At 49.4% G+C, this 16444-nt stretch overlaps 1 protein-coding gene across 7 annotated transcripts in view; it reads right to left on the reverse strand.

The window, feature by feature from the left end:
- Positions 1–15231, reverse strand: part of LOC136856039 (oocyte zinc finger protein XlCOF6-like) — a 212144-nt gene extending 196913 nt beyond the window's left edge. For 5 of the 7 annotated variants that reach the window (XR_010858200.1, XM_067133590.1, XM_067133591.1 and 2 more), the window contains exon 1: positions 15100–15231. The gene's annotated coding sequence lies outside the window, so the exon portion shown is untranslated. Of the gene's footprint in view, positions 1–15073 lie in introns of all 7 variants that reach the window. The other 2 variants (XM_067133592.1, XM_067133595.1) reach the window with 1 other exon arrangement.
- Between the last annotated feature and the right edge of the window lie 1213 nt (positions 15232–16444).

The raw sequence follows: 16444 nt of genomic DNA on the forward strand, positions 1-16444 counted from the left end.
GTGCCCTGAACTGGAATACTGTCTTCCTAAGGACAAAGCACAGGCACTTCCGAGAGGACTGATGAATGGGTATTTGGAAATACGCATCCTTCAGGTCCACCGTAAGCATGAAGTCATTCTCCCTGATGGAAGTGAGCACTTAATGGGCCGTTTCCATCTTGAACCGAGACTGGCAAACGAATTGGTTCAAGGGAGAGAGATCGATGACTGACCTCCACCCTCAGTTTCTTTCTCCAAGAGGAAGTCAGTTGTACAAGCCTGGAGACCGACCTGTCACGACTTCTATAGTGCGTTTTCTCAGCACCGCTGTAATCTCCTTCTGGAGAGTGAGATCCTTTGGTGAGCCGAGTATGTAAGACTGGAGATGGACTAGGGTGTTGGTGAAGGGTGGTACAGACTTGAAGGGAAGTAGATAGCCCACCCAAAGGACATCCACTACCTAGGTCTCGGCTCTGTGTCGCTGCTAAGTTGCCCATTGTTTTGACAGGCACCCCAAACACCAACCCTAGCATTTTCCTCCCTTCTTTCCATTGCCTCCCTTCCCTTTACTGGAATGGAAAGGGAGTGGATAGGGGTGCAGCTGCCCACCTTGAGCGCCCTTCGAAGCCTGGGACTTCTTAGGACCTGAGTAACTCCTAGCTGGACCCGAAGGTCGGGCTGTAGTGATGCGTGAAGACTTGGAGGCCTTTGTTGCTACCTGGTGAACAAGTCGGTTGTTATTCTCGACACAATGCTTGTTCACCACAACATCTACCCCCTCTTGAGGGAAGAAAGAAGAAGAACCCAGTAAGGTCCATTCTGAGGAGCCAAAGCCGAGTCCGGGCTGACGTGCTTGGTGATCTGAGTGAGAAGAGCGTCCCTCCTCTTCAGCACCAAGTTAGCCCACATGTTTGCTGTCTGGTGGGCCAGGTAGGAGATAGACCTATCACCAGACTGGCCTAGTCGCCCGAAGGTTGAGTCCTCTGTGGGGTTGATGGAATCCCCCAAGGCTGCAACCTTGGACACTGTGAGAGACCACAGGTCCAGCCAGGAGATTGTCTGGAAGGCTGTCATGGCAGTGACTTCCAGGGTCGCTGCTTCCTGTTGCATAAAGACTACGTCTTCTGCCGCAAGATGCTGCAGTGAGAGACCCAGAGCTAAGCAAACCAAGCCCGGCTTAACCTGTTTCGTCGGCAGTGGCTCTGTCGAGGGCGTGTAGCACTCCTTCTGGTGAGGCAGAGGTAGGAGAAGTAGCTTGGTCGAGTGATTGGATCAAAGGGAACTCTCCTACCCAGAGACAAGAGAGCTCACTTGATCCAAAACTCCCTCAGTAAGCAAGGACCAAGGCAAGCCTACAGAAGCTCTGGGTTCCTTCTTAGGTCCCCAGTAGACTTTGAGGTGAGAAGGGCGGCGGATGGACATAGCCAAGGCCCCTTCCCTGATATCGTTGTGTCGACGAATCAATACTATGATCTCTGAATAGGTCCTCTGTATCCCAGGAGAATCTGCATCTTGGGGCACAGGACCGTCAAGTCCTTCCAATCCACAGTCCTCCCTTGATACTGGAAGAACCTTGAACAGAACCCGCAGCTCCCTGCTCAACCACTTGGGTATATGAGCGGGTAGGTCTGAGAACCTTGCCTGCCTCGTAAGCCTTCATGGTAGGGTTGTAGTGGGATGTGACATCCCACTCACAAACCCTTCTGTATACTCACCATTCCCAGAATACCCCAAGAAGTCGAGGGGATATGAGAGAGAGGAGCGAGTACCCCTACCTGTCCTATCGGAAGTGACGGTCCCAGCAGGATAGGCAGGCCGAAGGTGGTCGCCAACCCCAGTAGCAATGGCTTCACGGGTCTAGAGAGCCCCTCCTTTCACACGAACGTGGAGGGGGCTGTCCCAGGAGAGGGCAAAGGCTCACACAAACATAAGTGAAGGCTCTCAGCAGGTGAGCGAGCCCGTTCACTCAAAACGCAAGTGGGAGATGACCTGGGGAGAACAGTTGCGCACTCTCAGGCATACGCTTGCACTGTCATCACGCTGCACTCCAGTCATCTTTGAGGCTGAAACCTCCCGTAGAGAAGACGACTAAGGGGACCTCCTTATAGCAACTCCAGATGAGCAGACCCTCGAGTCAGAAGCAACTTCACATGACCCCTGGCTGCGTACTTGGGCAAGTAATGGTGGGGGAAGGGAACCTGCTCGCTTGAACCCAACCTTCTCTTGCGTGCCTGAACCAGAACGCGGAGCTGACTCCACATTACTGGTTTGAGGTGACTCGAGATTTCCCAGAAACCTGAACCTCTTGAGCCATGCTTGCCTCCTTGGAGGTCCCTGTACAAAAGCTTCCATGGTACACGAAGGTTCTGCATTAGTCCCCTCTGCTCAAGTGTCCAAGGAGACTCAAGTAGAGGCGGGCACAGCACCAAGCTTGGAAGCAGAATCCCAAGCAGAAGTGCTGTATGTCCACACCTCCTTGGAGGTCTGCGCACCCACAGCTCCTGAGTCTTTGGAAGAGGGAGGTGAGGAGGCAGCAGCAGATGAAGACGATGACAAAGACGACAATGACACCTTCCTACTTCTCTTCTTGGACTTCTTCTTTGCCTTCTTCATGAGGGCGTGGAGGATCTGCTCCCCGAGGTTGGAGGAAGACTCTAGAGCAGACTCCTGAGGAGCAGGAGCAGACACCATGGAGGAAAAAGCAGGGGCATGAAGGGACACCCTATCAACTACTGCAGGGGTCATCAAATGTAGGGTGAGTAGTCACACTCATAGGCATGAGATAGTTGGTTATCATGATGACAGTAGGCGTAGTCATTGTTGCCATGGTATGAGTCACCAGAAGAGCAGCAGGGGGCACGAAGTCTGCAGGTGACACAGAATGCCCTGCATTGAGGAACTCCTTGGAGGCCAAGAGACTGCCAGGTCTAGCGGAGTTCCTCCTCCACATCTGGAATCAAAGTCGGGTTAGTTAGGGGCCATCTCCGTTTGTGCCGAGAGGATTCCTCCCGACCGAATGGAGGGTACTGAAGGGAGGCTGTCCTGGCTTCCAGTCCCCCAACAATGATCTCCACCCGATGAAGCGAGTGAAGACAATGAAGAGGAAACCTCTCCCGAAGGAGAGGTGGCAAAGTGAAGAAGTTTCGCTGGAGGGAAGAAAGTATCCAAAGGATTAGCCACCAAGGAAGTCGCTGGGGGTGTGTTGCCCTCAGATGACGACTTGGCAAGCTTTTTCTGATACTTCCTCCTCAATGAATACTTCGACCACTGGTCGGGAGTCCAGTCATGGCACTCCTCACACAGTGTCAGGATTACATTCATACCCCCTGCACGATGTGCAAAGGACATGAGGATCTACATCAATTGCCAAGTGACATGGCTACATGCCTTCAGCCTTCCCTCCGGTACCAGGGCACTTCCGTTTGGGTACCGCCTTACGCTCAGATGGATCAGAGGATTCACAGGTTTGCACTGCACTATTTCACTATAGCAAACACAAAAACACATAAACAGATGTAAATAAACATAGTTGAAATGATCCCACCGGGAAAAAAAGCGACGTTCCCAGCGTAAATAAGACGAAACTGGCAAGCAGGGTAGAGAGTAGCGAAGTACAACCTCACCATAGCACGGCCGAAGTAAAGCGATGCTCTAGGGACTGGGTAGGTGAGACTCACCCACCTGGTCGCACAGTAGTTAAATACCATACCACCTTGTTTGAAAGTTAAACGGCTGGTTCCAGCTGCGTTGAAGGTAATTACTATATAAAGACCAAAAGGTTAGTATATTGTGTAGGAACAAACAAACCTTTCATGTTTTACAAAGTAATTTCACTGGTCCTATATCTGTCATATTACAAGTGCCATCAACTACACTGGTGTCATGACCCACTGTTCTTGACAAGTTGTGTTAGTTGCAAAAGCTTTGAAGTACTGTATCCTAATTCTTACCTTATAAGTACACTATTATGCATTTTCCACATGCAAAAATGAAATATGATGATAGTTTTTCCCCATGATTTTTACTAATCTGCCAAACTGCGACAAAAATGCTTTGTTACTAACCTAAAATAGCTTTCCAATTTCATATACAGTACTTGGGACTTACCCTATAAGAATCCCAAATTACAGCATAAAAATTACATTGAAAGAACAGGGCACAGTTTTACAAGAAAAATTGCCCAGAGTGAAATAAACCTCATTGACAACCATTCTGGTTTATTTTTTAAGGTGTTTCAAGGCATTTAGGTTTGCTTAGTGACATTTTTATGATAAAATAAAGTTTTATATATAAATATCCATTACTGTAATTACTTAGCTGAGTTTCTACTCAAACAGCAGCTAGAATTTTGAATTCCACAGTAGAGATTCTTTTGTTAGTGTAGGTGACAAGACCCTGCCCACTTTCGGGGCAAGAGAGAGGAACACCACAGCCAAACGCTATATATAAAACCTTATTTCATCATAAAAATGTCATTTTTATATATGCAACTTACCCCATAATTACTTAGCTGATTCCACACTGAAAGGTGGTGGGGAATCATGGACAATACAAAGGTCTCCAAAACACTGATAAAGTTACTGAACTTGAGGGAATAAAAATAAGGCTAGCATTGAAACAATGCCTGTTGTTTCCTTACCTGGTGAGAGAGCTGTTGCAGGTAGATACTGCCTCTGGTTGGTGCTCATCTCAACCTGTAGCAGTGTGGCGTTATAGACACAAAGCGCCTTTACTGAAGTGGGAAACTTCGCGGCAAAGGAGTACTCCGAAGGCTGACGAAGCATAACACAAGCTTTGCAACGAAGGTGATTACCGAAGGCCAACAAAGCATGCATATCTGCCCCTGCCCAGGGCACGGTACCAAAAAACACAAAATACCAGACAACAAAGTCACCTACACCAAATATTTAAAAATGTAAAAAATAACAGAGTTAAGCATTGCACTATGCCCCTTTATTATAGAAGCAGACAGGCCCCTAAAAGATCTCAAATAAAGAAGGAAGTCCACTATTTGAGTGATAGATGTTTGAGAAGAGGAAGTGTTTCTTCTGCACCAAAGCCTAAACACTGACCACTTTGCCTGGTAGCCTTGGTTGGAATAGTTATGTCTACATTTGGCGATAGCCTCCACCATTGATTTAGAAAACCCTTTCGCTTGGATGAGCTTGCTGACAGTTGAAACCCTGTCAGGGCCAGAGTGGACAGACTTTGATGGAACTTCCTGAAGTGGAGCTGTCTGGAAAGGCTTGGAATCGCGGGGAGGAGTCTTGGGAAGTCTACAAGGAGGTCGAGCAGGTCCGGGAACCACTCCTTCTGTGGCCAAAAGGGGACCACGAGGGTCATCCTTATGTTGTGATGCGAGCAAAACTACTCAATACTTCTCTGATCATTCCGAATGGCGGGAAGGTGTAAAGATCCAGATTGGATCAATCTTGGATCAGTGCATTCATCGCCCAAGCTAGGGGGTCAAGAAAGGGGGAGCAGAACAGAGGCAGTTGATGATTCCCATAGAATCCAAAGGCTGGCACATACCCGAAGACCTAGTGTCCATTCCGTAGGGTGGATCTGTTTTTGATGGCTCAGTTTGTCCGCCAAAACATTGCATTTGCCGTGAATTGGGCACGGTTCTGGTCCGCCCAGCACAGAAGGTCCCTCGCTATCTTACAGAGAGAGAACAAGTGTGTTCCCCCCTGATGTCTTATATATGCCAGGGCAATGGTGTTGTCTGCAAGGACTGTTTCCATCTTGTTGTGGACCTCTGTTGCAAAGTGTTGTAGTCCCAGGTGGACTGCTTTCAATTCCTTTAAGTTGGTGTAGAGCCCTGAGTCCTTCAGCGACCAACTTTTGGTTCCTGAGGCGAGCTCCCCAACCTGTATACGACGTGTTGGAAAGGAAATCTAAGTCGGGACTCATCGGGAAGAGAGATTTTCCTTCTGTCAACTTTTCTTTGGACCTCCACCAATGCAGGTCCTCCTTTGTCTCTGAAGTTATCAGAAAGAAGTGATGGTCTTGATGCACTTTCCGATCCCAACAAGCTCTTAGGTAAAACTGGAGCGGTCTTGTGTGAAGCCTTTCAAGTTTGACAAACTGCTCCAGAGAAGCCAGAGTACCCAAGAGACTCATCAATTGAGAAGGGGAGCAAGAGTGAAGGGAGAGGAACAGATCTATTTTCCCTCAGTCAGTCTTCCACTCTCTTGAGGGATGGAGAAGACTGAAAACTCAGAGTCTATCTGGACTACCAAATAAAGAATCCCCTGAGTGGGGGTCATCTGTGACCTCTTGTGATTGAGTAATAGTCCTAATTCTTGCATCATTACAAGCGTCTTCTGCAAGTCCTCCATGCAACGCTGCTTTGTGGCCGAACAGAGCAGCCAATCGTCCAGGTAGGGCGAGATATTTACTCCCACTAGATGTAGCCATCCCGCCAGGGGAGCAAGTGCTCAGGTGAATACCTGTGGGGCAGTAGAGATGCCAAAACAAAGCTCTCGGAACTGATAGACTTGATCCTTGTATACAAATCTGGGGTACTTTCTAGAATCTCCCCAAATTGAAATGTGAAAGTACGCATCTTGCATGTCTAGGGAGATCATCCAGTGTCCCTGATGGATGGATGCAAGAACAGAATGAGTACTTTCCATACTGAATTTTGTCTTCTCTATGAAGACACTTAACGTACTTGCATCGAGCACTGGTCTCCTTTCTCCTGAAGACTTGGGCACCATGAATAGAAGATTGTAGAAACCCCTCGACTTGACGTTCTTGACTACCTCTATGGCTTCCTTGTTGAGGAAAGAGGAAACCTCCTTTGAGAGGGCCGAGTATCTCTACGATCCTATGGAGTAAGCCGTCAAGACAACAGGAGTGTTGGTCAGGGCGGCCTCTCCTGAAAGGGATGGAATATCCCTATTTTAGCACTTTTACTACCAACTGATTTGCCCCTTTCATGCTCCACCTCTTCAAGAAGAGATGTAGCCTGGCACTGACTGGAGCATAGAGGACTTTATTCTCACTTGCAAGTGGCTGGCTTCGTTGCAGACTTCTTGATCGCTCGAGATGCAAACCTAACTGCACCTCGAAGCCTGGACTAGGACCTTTGTTTGCCCCTGCGAAAGGGCCATGGCTGAAGTTAAGTAGGCCTATACCTTAGTTTTACCAGACCACTGAGCTGATTAACAGCTCTCCTAGGGCTGACCCGAAGGATTAGACTTATTTTACGTGGCTAAGACCAATTGGTTACTTAGCAACGGGACCTACAACTTATTGTGAAATCCGAACCTCATTATAGCGAGAAATGAATTTCTATCACCAGAAATAAATTCCTCTAACTCTTCTTCAGCTGGCCGGAGATTCGAACTCAGGCCTAGCGAGTGCTAGTCCACAGCTCTACCGACTCGCCCAACGAAGAGCTGTCATGGCTGAAGAGGAGAAGAGGATTTGGCAGAGAAGGTGGGCCAATCTCTCTGGCGCTTCGTCGACTGCGTCAGAAGATCCTGGGTAGACTTTTTATGTAAGCTCGAAGCAATTTCACTTACCATGGACTGCAGGAATAAATGATGCTTATCAAGCAGCAAAAACAGCAGAGCTGATTTCTGAGTTGTTGCGCCTTTAGACGTGAAAGAAATCACAATTTTTTAAAGTAAATTATATTTTTCCTAACTATACGAACCCGAGGTCCTTTACATTAGGATTACTTTCAGGTGTAGGCTGGAAACGGCCGTTGAACTTCAAACAAGGTGGTTAGGCAGTTAACTACCATCCGGGAGGTGGGAGTACCGCCTGCCGGTATGTAAACATTCCAATTTGCCTTTTGGGCCAGGTATCAGATTGAGGGGTGGCATGAGGTGGGCATAAAATGTAAAGGACCTCGGGATTGTATAGTTAGGAAAAATACAATTTACTTTAAAAATCGTGATGTTCGACACAATATACAAACCCTCGGTCCTTTACATTAGAGACTTACTGGTTGGAGGGAGGAATCTGAGTGAGTCTCCTGAACTGACTGGAGTTCACCAACTTGTCTTCCCTTCCTGGTCGAGAGAGCGAGGAAGGGAAAAACTGCCTCTGACAAAATGATCGGGTTGTAAGAAACACGGGATCAGTTGTCAAACTTCTGGGTCCCATTGCATGAAAGGGGAAACGTCAGTTTGTGCAAAGTAGGCTAGGAAGAACTTGGAGTCGGATGACATAAAGGCAAATACAAGCATTGGGTTGTTTTATAGTCATGGTCTCTCCCCTTGCAAGAGGAAGGAGTGGGGTTGCTTCTATTAACCTGAACGGAAATAGAACGGGGAGCTCCCGTTATGTGCTTACCTGCCTCGATCGCCTGGTCCAGCTTGTAACGGCACGTCCGCTCCCTGCCCGTGGGAAGAGAGCCAGGATGGGGAGAAAGAAGAGAGGCCAGTCACTCAACATCCATTCTCTCAGTCACAACCGCATAAACATAGGCGAGATGCAACCTGTCCCGTTAGGGAGCTGGATAAAGCTACACAACTTGTCGAGCAGCCACCACAGGACCCAAGGAAAAAGTGTCCAAGGACTTGTGTGCAACATCCCGGAGGTAGAAGGAGGTGAAGGTAGTCTGTTGGGACCACACACCCGCCTTCAGCACCTGTGGTACCGACATATTCTTCCGAATGCGAGGGATGGACCAATGCTGCGGACCTCGTGAGCTCTCAGACGGCCGTGCGGTGTCGTCTTCTCCTGCAGCAGAGTACGCTCTCCTTATCATCTCACGAAGCCAGAAAGAGATGGTATTCTTGGACACTTCTTTCTTGGTCGAGCCAGTGCTAACGAAGAGTCGTCGACACTCAGGCCAGAAGTGCCAGTCCTCTTCAGATAGCGCCGCAGCACCTAACAGGACACAGTAGCATCTCGTCTGGATCATTACCTACAAAGTTCTCTAGGGAGGATCGTGAAGGACTCGAACCATGCGTCCAGGGACCGAAGGGTTCCGAGTCTTAGCTACGAAATCCGGGATGAAATCGAGCGTAACTGATCCCCATCCCCAGTGTTTAACATCAAAGGAAAGTCCGTGAAGCTCGCCAACTCTCTTCGCGATGCCAGGGCAAGCAAGAAGACGGTCTTGAGGGTCAGATCCCTGTCTGACGACTCTCTTAAAGGCTCGTACGGTGCACAAGTCAGGCTCCTTAATACGAGAGTCACATCCCACGCAGGGGGCCCAAGATCCCTGGGTGGGTAAGACCGTTCGAAGCTTCTCATGAGTAGAGAAATCTCGAAAGAGGAGGAGATGTCTACTCCTTTCAGCCGCAAGACTAGGCCGAGTGCGGCTCGGTAGCCCTTTACAGCTGAAACGGAGAGAAGCTTCTCTCGGTGAAGGAAGACGAGGAAGTCCGCGACCTGCTGAACAGTAGCTCCGACAGGAGAGATACCCCTTCGACGACACCAACCACAGAAGACGGACCACTTTCCCTGGTATACCGCTGCAGAGGATCTTCAGAGGTATCCTGCCATCTCTTTGCTGCGCGGCGTGAAAAGCCTCTCGCTCGCAAGAGATGGTGGATAACCTCCAGTCGTGAAGACACAGGGAATGCACTGCCAGGTGGAACCGCTCTGCGTGAGGTTGACGCAGAAGGTTGGACCAGGGGATCTCTCTCGGTGCCTCGGAGAGAGAGCTAGCAGGTCGGTACCAAACGGCCTGGGGCCATTTGGGTGCCACCAGAGTCATTCTGAGATTCGGGGTGATCATCACTCGGCTAATCACCCGGCGAATCAGGCAGAATGGGGGAAAGGCGTAGGCGTCGAGATTGTCCCACGGGTGTTGGAATGCGTCCTCCGCAGCGGCCCATGGGTCCGGCATGACAGAACAGAAGACCTGGAGTTTTCTGTTGTGCCGGGTGGCGAACAGATCGATAGCTGGACGCCCCTACAGGTCGAACAGCCTTTCTGCTACTTCCCGATGGAGGGACCATTCGGTCCCTACCACCTGGTTCTGGCGGCTGAGCTTGTCTGCCACGACATTCCTCTTGCCTGGAATGTACCTGGCTGACAGCTCTACCGAGCCACGGCCAAGTCTGGCGAACGAAACGGTTCAAGGGAGAGAGGTCTATGACCGGTCTCCATCCCCCTGAGGCCTTCTCTACGAGAAAGACGCGGCTGTAAAAGCCTGGAGACTGGTCCGACATGACTTCTACAGCACCCTTGCTCAGCATGGCTTGCACTTCTTGCTGTAGTGCGATGTCCTTCGACGAACCTGGAAGATATGTTTGGAGATGGACCGGAGTGTAGGTGAGGGGAGGCCGAGACTCGAAGGGTAGTAGATATCCCTCCCGAAGGACATCCACTATCCAGGTCTCGGCTCCGTGTCGCTGCCACGTTGCCCAATGGCTCGACAGGCACCCCCCCACCTTCGGCAGCTTTTGGGGGGGAATGTCGCCCATAGTGTTTCCCCTTCTTCTTCTTACCCTTGACCCCTTTACCGGCTTGGAAAGAGGGCTGAAAAGGGCGGGAAGGACCCCCCCTTCTCGAGGAAGAAGAAGGCTGGGTGTTTCCTCGGGACCCCTTCGAAGACTGGGACTTCTTAGGGGCCGAGGAAGTACCAGCCTGGCCCGAAGACCTGGCTGCAGTGGGATGAGAAGACCCGGAGGTCTTGGCCACTGCCTGGTGAACAAGCCGGTCGCTGTCATCAGCACGGCGCTTGTCCACCGCGGCGTCCACCAGCTCTCTAGGGAAGAGAGAGGAGGAACCCAGCAACGGTCCATTCCGAAGGGCGATAGCTGACTCGGGACCTACGGACCAGGCAAAGCGAGAGAGAACGTCGTCCCTCCGCTTTAGCACAAGGTTTGCCCACAGGTTTGCAGTCTGGTGGGTGAGGTAGGAAATAGCCCTACCCTCAGAACGGCACAGTCTCCCAAAGGTGGAGTCCTCCCCAGGTACGATAGCGCCTGAGGAAGCAGCTACCTTTGATACTGTGAATGACCACAGATCGAGCCAGGAGACTGCTTGGAAGGCCGCCATGGCGGTGGCTTCCAGGGTTGCAGCTTCTTGCTGAGAGAGGGATATGTTCTCTGCAGTCAGTTGCTGCAACGACAGACCCGGATCCAAACGAGTCAGGTCCGGGTCAACCTGTTTGGTCAGCAACGCCCCTTCCGCTGGTGTGTAGAAACGCTTCTGACCAGGCAGAGGAGGGGAAAGAAGCTTGTCCGAGCGGCTCAATCGAAGTGAACTGTCTTGCCCAGACACAAGACTGTTCACCTGATCGAGTAGCCCCTCGGCAAGCGTGGACCACGGCAGCCCCACCGAAGCCCCACCGAAGCCTTGGGTTCCTTCTTGGGTCCCCAAAAGGATTTGAGGCGCGACGGACGATCCACAGACGAGGCCGTGGTCCCTTCCCCGAGGTCATTGTGCTGACGAATCAGCACGATAACCTCTGCAAAAGTCCTCTGTATTTCGGGGGTGTCCGCATCCTAGGGCAGAGGACCCGCGAGTCCTTCCAGAGTGCGGTCCTCCCGAACTACTCTCCCCACAGGAGGGAGAACCTCGGCAGACCCCCGAGGACCTTCCTGAACTATGCGGGCGTAAGACCTGGTCGAGCCAAGGACCGAGCCAGGTGCATACCCCCCTCTCCGACTCGCGCCCCCTGGAAGAAACCGAAGGGGCGGAGGGGACAGGCGAGGAAGATCGGACGCTCCCACTGCCTTTACTGGCAGAACCAGTGGGCTGAGAGCAGTCACCAACCCGCGGTGATGACGAGGCCCCAAGTCGAGGAGACTGCTTCAGCCCAGGTGAAGCGATCTCCCGAGGAGAGCGGAGCAGTTCGCAAGAGCCGAGCACTCGCCTACCCCGAGCCAGGCTGGCCGCGCGGACGTGGCCGGGGACGGGAGGAGTCGAACGCGCGGCTGGCTGGCGGGAGCTTGCGCTGTCCTCTGGACGCACCCCAGACTTCTTCGAGGCCGGAGCCTCTCGGGAAGACTGAGTAGGAGACTTCTTCCCTACCTCTCCTTGCGTTCGGCCGCGTGGGGCTGAAGCACTGTCCTTGGGGGCCCGGGTACTCGGAGCAACTCGCGAACGAGTGTCCGACGCAAATTCGCTGGCCTTAGATGCAGGAAGTTTCTTAGGCGCAGCGGGGGAAGTGCCGACCTTGGTCTGCACGCCCTTGGCTCCCGGTACCCCTGGCCCGGAGGCCGGGGCAGCGGTTCCCTGATCCGAGGATCGGGAAGAGCCGACGCGAGATCCCACTGCCTTCCTTGTGGAAGGAGGCAGACCCTTAGAAGTCTCGGTACGAGGTTTCTTGGGGGGGGAAGAGGCAGACTTCTTCTTCTTCTTCGCTGCGAAGCCTCGGAAGGAGAAGCGGAAGAAGCAGCAGACGAAGACGACGATGATGAAGATGAAGACGACGACGACACCTTCCTAGACCTCTTCTTCTTCTTCTTCACCATCTGCTTCAGGAAAGCAGTCAAATCCCCAAGCCAGGAAAGCGAGGCCGCCGACTCAGGAACAGCAGGAGCAGCAGGAGGGGCTGCAGCAGAAGGCACATCCCGGGCAGCGACAGCGGAGCTCGGGCCAGCATTTGCCTGGGCAGAGAGAGCCACGCGTCTATCAGGAACAAAAGTGGGCGGAGCCGGGAATGCAGGCGCCGCCCCTCCTGCGTGAAGATTCAAGTCGGGCCGCTCCAGGGTCGATGGAATGGGGATGGAAGCAGACGAAGGGCCGGGCTGGACAGTCAGACGAGGAACAGCATTCGAGGACAGGCCATGGTCAGCAACAGGGGCAGCGACAGTCACATAAGGGTAAGATGATGTCACCATGTAGGAGGGGCCAGCACGCGTGAATGGAGCCAGGATGCGGCAGTGGAACAGCGTGCTGGCCCGCGGATGACGCCGAAACTTGGGTGTCCAGGTGCGATGCAACTGATACCGGCATCTGGACAAACCTCAAGAAGGTGATGGTTGTCGTGGCGACTGTCGTTGCCGAGTGGGTCGTGACTGGAGCGGGGGGCAGGGGAGCCAATCCCTCCAGTGCCGAGCCAGGTAGGCCCAGGTGTAGCCAGGATGAGCTGGGATTCGGTGTCTGGCTATCCAGTCCGGGACCTGAAGCAAAAGTCGGGTCAGTAACCGAAGCCTCCACTCGCTCCGGAGGAAAAAAACTCCCCTCCGGAACGGGAAGAGACTTCCGAGAGGATGTCGTGGTCCAACTCTCCCCCGCGCCCTTCCACAAACGATGAAATGTAAGAGGAAGGGGAGGGGGAGTCAAGGGAGAGGGAGCAAGCAGGGGAAGTTCGCCAGGAGGGAGAAACAAGCCCAACACATTAGCCATCAACAGAGTCGTCGGGGGCGTATTTCCCTCGGACGACTCCTTGGTAGGCTTACGACGGTAACGTCACCTCCCTTCGAACTTGCCCCATTGCTCGGAGGACCACGAACAACACTCACTACAGGGATCGTCGCGTGAACACACACGTCCCCTGCAAGATGTACGGAGGGCGTGTGGGTCCACGTCGACTCGAGATCTAAATGAATTACATTTCTTCCCCCCTACCCTAGGACACACACGCTGGGGATAGGAGGGCTTAGTTGGTTTCTCCATTATTAAAGAAAAAATAAAAGAATTTCCCACCAAACAGAAGAAAATTGCTGCTGGGCAGAGAGCGGTGAAGATCAATGTCCGAACGCAACGACGGCCGAAAGCAAACTGGAATGTTTATATCCGGGCAGGCGGGTATCCCCGCCTACCTGGTGGTAGTTACTGCCTAACCACCTTGCTCAAGAGTTTAACGGCCGTTTCCAGCCTACGCCTGAAAGTAATTCCTAACGTAAAGGACTGAGGGTTTGTATATTGTGTCGGAACAAATAACCATTAAATATGGAATATGTAACATTAACACTCAAAGCCTTTGGAGTCACGAGACTGAGAATGCATGATAAATGAACCGTAATTAACTCAAAACCTCCAGTTTAACACAACCTTTAACTCACGAAATGGTATTTGTAAGCAAGAGCTCTGCACTGACTATTACCTTGGAAATTGATCTTTCCTCTACTTTTAGTGTTGCTGATGAAGGAGGCGGTGTTGTTTACTGTCGGTCAACCATTATTAACCTCATCTCTAACCAACATCGTTGGGGACCCTTTGGGAACGCAGGGTTTTGGAACACGCGGAGAAAGACTGGACTGCCATGTTGCTGTTCTGGAATGGTCCCGCGGATGTGCAAGTTATCGGGGAACCATATGTTTAAGGAGGGATTGACTAAGGAAACCTATTATAAAAGGAACTAAACTACCCTAACCTAAACTAGCAGGCCGTGTTACTGGCCCCCGTACCCCGTGGTGAAGGAAACTCCATTTTTAATCAAAAGCGCCCCTATAACATTGCGCATGCACGAGAGCATTCCAGGATGGCCAGCGTACAGCTTCTGAGGTCAATTACAGTCGACCGACAAAAATTGTCGGTAAATTCTTAATAACTGTAGGAAAAATTGGTAATTCTATACATTACCTCCACGGCTGTTTTAGCTTTTCAACTGGTTTTTCCTACACTTTTAGGGGTTCTGATACTGGCCCTAAGCATCTGTTTGTTGTCGGCCAAATGGAATGTCCCTTCGCCTTGTTTAGTACTGGCCCGGGGGGGGGGAGGGTTACCCATACGTTAACAAGTCATTGCACTCGCCGGACGGGATATGAACCGTTCTAAGCAGACGTACTGGTGCTCTGTCTTATGAAGATCGCGTATGGAAACCCCTTCTTGGATGGACTTCAGGGGTTAATTACACTCGAGCGCCAAAAATGAAAGGTAAATTCATAATTAGCAACCAAAAAACTGTTGACAAACCCTATGAAATTACCAAAGTTCAGTTAGAAGGCAGTCGCCGCCGCGGAGCTACTATATAGTTCTACCGATTTTTCAAACCAAAAAACTAGTCTGTAGGAAAAATCAATTTCCAAAGTGGCCTAATACCCGATGTGGGGCTCTTGCCTACTTCTACCAACTAACTTCGACCACTGATTAAACCTTCAGCGTTATTTAACGGAAATATAAAAAACAACGGTTAATTTACACTGGTAATCGTAGGCGTCTTGAGACCATAAACGCCTCACTCAATTTAACTAAAAACTTAAATTTAACGAAATTTTTAACTTACGAATCCAACTTCAATCATTGATTTACCTCGGTTGACTTTCAATTCGATCAGTCAATCAATAATTCCGGTAGATATTGATTAACTTTTACGGCCGATCGTTCGTCAACAGAAATCCACCAAACAACTAATTGTTTACACCAGTCGCTCAGCCATTTTCCACCCAAGATGATTAGGTCGTTTATTTGAGTTATTTTTGTATTAAAAATGTTTATTATAATATCATAAACAGTATAAATTATATATATATATATAAATTTAGATATATTATTTCAATATGAAATTGTGTCATTGTACTTATAAGTGTAACAATTAAAGCACTTTTGTCAACATAATTATTTTCTACCGTACGTGTTAATATTATAAGTAAGAGTGTATCTCGTTTTTACATAAAATTACTTTTATGTATTACATTTACAAAAATATAAAAAATATAATTATATTATATTATTTTAATATAAAATTGAGTTTTTTATCCATAAATCTAATTTATAAAGCATTTACTTATTTTGTACCTTACAGGCAGTGTTCATCATTTTTTCAGAAAAATAAAACTAATTAACCAATTTAAATTAAATTTTATTTACTAATAGAAAGCACGCCTACTCACGTGTGTATAAAGTTTCATGAAGATCCATGTAAAAGAAAAAGAGAAAAAAATAAGTAGAATATGTGGCAAATTTCCCACTTTTTTGAAGAAACACTCCATCTACAAAAATCAAGATATTAAACTTTTGAAAGTTTCTATGGAAAGAACTTTCCATTTATAGATTTACAAAGGGGTTTCTAAAAAAGGTGAAAATAACTGTTAAAAAATTTTTAAGTTGCACTTTATTGCATCAATAAAATATTCGCGATTAAATAAGAAAAATAAATAGTAAATAAATAGTAAAAATTTAAATATAAATAAATCCGCTTTGTTAAATGAAAGCCCTGTCATTGCTAATAAAAAAGAAAAAACTGCACATGAATATCTTAAAAAATAAGAGAGTAGTGTCAATCTGAATGACGATAACTTACTTTTGAGTTGTGGGCGTTCAAAGTTTAGAAACCTCCAGTGGCGTCCTCTGTCAGCTCTTTTCTTGCTATTTTCCTCCTCATCTTCCTTCTTGTTGGTGTGTCCATTCGATTGTCCATGTTTTTTAGGTATTTCAGCATGCCAGCTGAATGTTCAACACCAAAGAATTCACATAATGAAGACTCTACATATCCTGCAACAGCAGTGGCCATTGCGAAATCGACCTTCCTCTCTCTTGCCCTCAAGTGCTTGGGGCATATCTGCCAAATACGCTGGTGCAATGACCCATTTCGATTTTGGGTGAGTCCTCGGAGGCAATTCTGCATCATCTCATCTGTTGTTAGACGATCATACAC

This window comes from Macrobrachium rosenbergii, chromosome 34 (assembly GCF_040412425.1).
Source record: "Macrobrachium rosenbergii isolate ZJJX-2024 chromosome 34, ASM4041242v1, whole genome shotgun sequence".
NCBI classification, from domain to species: domain Eukaryota; kingdom Metazoa; phylum Arthropoda; class Malacostraca; order Decapoda; family Palaemonidae; genus Macrobrachium; species Macrobrachium rosenbergii.